Source organism: Agrilus planipennis, unplaced genomic scaffold, assembly GCF_000699045.2.
Source record: "Agrilus planipennis isolate EAB-ADULT unplaced genomic scaffold, Apla_2.0 scaffold41, whole genome shotgun sequence".
NCBI classification, from domain to species: domain Eukaryota; kingdom Metazoa; phylum Arthropoda; class Insecta; order Coleoptera; family Buprestidae; genus Agrilus; species Agrilus planipennis.
This window is the reverse complement of record NW_020442445.1, coordinates 1595028-1598380: the sequence shown is the minus strand read 5'-3', so window position 1 is coordinate 1598380 and position 3353 is coordinate 1595028.

Sequence of the window (3353 nt, the reverse complement as noted above, 5' to 3'; positions counted from 1 at the left end):
TTTCACAATTAGCTGACCATAGATAAATACCAATTGGAGTTGACACAATTAGAAATAAAAGTTATAACCACCTATTCAGGTTTTTATTAGTACTATGTAGTAGGTACAAGTAATATACCCTATTCCGTAATATCATTAGGGTGTTTTTTAGGGGTGGATCAGTTTTTATTAATTCATGAATTAAACAGAGTAAGTATAATTGAACCCACCTTTAAAATCTATTATCTATGTATTATAGGTATCGAAAAAATTGTCATCTATGGATCTTCCGATTCGTCTAGTCTTGTGGTCTTGTCGCCATACCATTTGTGTATCTATTATCTATGCTCCATACTTTGGTTTTCGACAACGACTACCCATCGTTTTTGCTGTCCACAAAAGAAAATTACACCTAAAGGTATTTAGCCCTAATTCTTAATCGACTTTAGTTTGATTGTGTGAAATACGTTTCTGTTTAGTAACTGATGAATTTCGATTATCGTTACCTAGATTCTTTTTGCGTGAGTGACCGGTGGCGTGCTGATTTCGTTCTCCAAAACGGGGGCCCATCTTGCCTATTCACTCATCTACTGCGAATTCTTAGATTCTTCGTTTATTTGAGGTCGAATCATTAGGGTTTTGTTAGAATTTTTGAATTTTAAGAACAAGTTCAGGCGATGATTGCAGATTTTATATATTTGTGTGAGCACGTGAAAAATCGCTTTCGCAATAAAGCCAAAATATGTGAAACATTTCTCAAAACTATTATGCTGTCTTTAAAATTCTAAATTTCTGTTAAATGTTTTTATTTTTGCCTTGTTTTATGGGTTTTAACGACTTATTTTTCCTATTACATAGAGTTGCTTTGAGATGACATCCATGGATTCGATGGACATACATTCAGAGATGTTTTTATTTCCAAGAGTACTTTTAATCATCTGGTTAAAAAATCACAACAGAGGATGCTATCAATGGTAATTATCACTAATAATAAAATAATAACGAATCTAGTGAACATATAACCAATACCGTGTAATTATTTCAGCAGGTTTCCATTAAAACATCAGAAATGTACATGGAGAGAGAGGGTAAATTAAAAGTACTCAAAACATGGTGAAGCGCAGCCCCATTTACGTTTCTTTCTCTTAAGCTTGGAAAGGGTAAGAAATCTTTAATTATTTGATGGTTGTGTTTACAAAGTGGTTTGTGATTTTTCAAATCTTATATTTCATTTGTTTGATAATAACTACTACTACTTTTTCGCTGTAGTAAAAGTTAATTATGGAGTTTGATAATTTAAAACAATTATATTTAAGATGAAGCTAACATTAAATTGTTTCAGCAGGATGTCATTTAAACATATTAAATGAACAAGGAGACAAAGGATTGGAGAAGTGGAGCCGTTTTAATACTCCCTCGGACTTGATGGTGTTTATAGAAAACATGCAGTTTAATTTACAGTGATGTATGCGATGTTCTGTCTGCCTGTTATCTGGCTCATTTCATCCTCTAGAAAAGCAATTGCTTTTCTGTGATTTTAAAATGACTTATTCATAGTAATTCGCCTTCTTTGGCATCTATGGTTTTACTTCTAGCAGTTATCTATTGTCCGCAGCATAAATTAACGTCATCCTGCATTTATGGAGTTTTCTTCTAACAGTTATCTATTGTCAGAATACCATAGAATAAATTAATGTTATAGTTCATCTGTGGTTACTTGTATTGCTTTTAACATTTTTCTATGTAATGAATAAAATTGACATGTCATCGCCATTTTATAATTTAGGTGTTTTACTTGTGTTTTTGTGCATGATTTTACTTAATTTGAATCCCTTTTTTAATTGATTGTGTACCTAATACTTTTCTTTGTCCATCTCTACAGATCGTCTGACAAATGTGAGAGATTTAAAGTTCAGGTTGATGGTACTGAAACAATATCTACAATGTTTGGTGGACTACATTCTTGATTTGCTGTTTTCGTCTTCACCTTGCAACATTATGCAGTTAATTTTCAAGTGATGAGTGAGAGCAACTGAAGATTTATGTGAATTCCACTGAAATAAGAAATTTTCTGCATTGGCATTCCTCTTGGATTTGATTTGCTTTTCACACCTGCAAACTTTGGAACATTACGGTCTACAGTTAATTAAGGTGAGAATACTTGATATAATTAATTTTAATTGCTCCTTATTAATCTGTTACCACCGTATCTGTTTCAGATCGACGTTGGAGAAGACAAAGATGACCCCGTAGTTAAAATTGTTCTCTATCTTGCATGCTCTTACGTAGTAGAATTCATCAAGTTAATTTTATTCAACTTAGTTTTTTATTTTGCATGTTTTTTTTTTCGTAGTTTATTTTGTTTGAATTAGTTTTTATTTTGCATCCTTATTTTTGTTCATTTTGTTTGAAGTAATTGTTGATTGTAGATGTTTTTATTATTTTTTTTATGTAGTAGTAGTGTAGTTGTAGAAATAACACGTTTAGTAGTTGTAGTATAGTCTAATCTTGCTTACCTCTTCGCTTAGCTTACTGCATATTCTTCCTAATTTGCTTTGCATTTACCCTACGAGTTCTACATGATTCAACGTTTCGTTATCGTGTGTGTTTCTTCTCACCCTTGTGGAATTAGGGAGGGCCTCCCCGAACGACTTCCCTTGGGCTTAGCTATTTAGTTGATCTTAAAAGTGTCTTATACACTTTTCGCGAGTCTACTCTAGCGTTACTTCCTTTCAGACAGGGTACAGTGGGTTATCTGGAATAGGAGCAATAGGCGACTGCCCAGCTTGCCTTGGCGAAATCTGTCCGATCTTCTCTACCAAAGCTATTAGTATTTGTCGTTAGTCCTTGTAATTGCACTATTCGCTTTCAGGTAACCGAAGAAGACTGAAGACATCGTATTGTTTGCTTTTTATTGTATTTTCTTTGAAATTTCATGTGTTTTCTTGTCTTTCTCTTACAGGTATTTTGTTTTTTACTGCATAAACTGTTATATCTTTTTAATCATAACTTAGGTTGATATTTAAAATGTTTCTAAATTGATTTTTTGGCATAATTGTTAATTAAATTAATTATTTGTTAACACTTTCAAAATTAATGTTCGTTTGGGTGGATAGGGTGGCTATAAGGGGAGATGCGGAGGCCACAGAAGGTTAGGGAGGCTCTTTTCTCCCTAATATTGCATTTAAATAATAATGGTATGACAGTTTATGTATAATAATTGTATTTTCTTTGAAATATTGATTTTCTTGTCTCTTACAGGTACTTTATTTATAACTTTTATAAGTCGTTAGAATGTATTATATCTTAGATATTTTGTTTATATTGATGTATTGTTGTTATTTGAAATAAATTTGTACTTTGTTATAATAAAT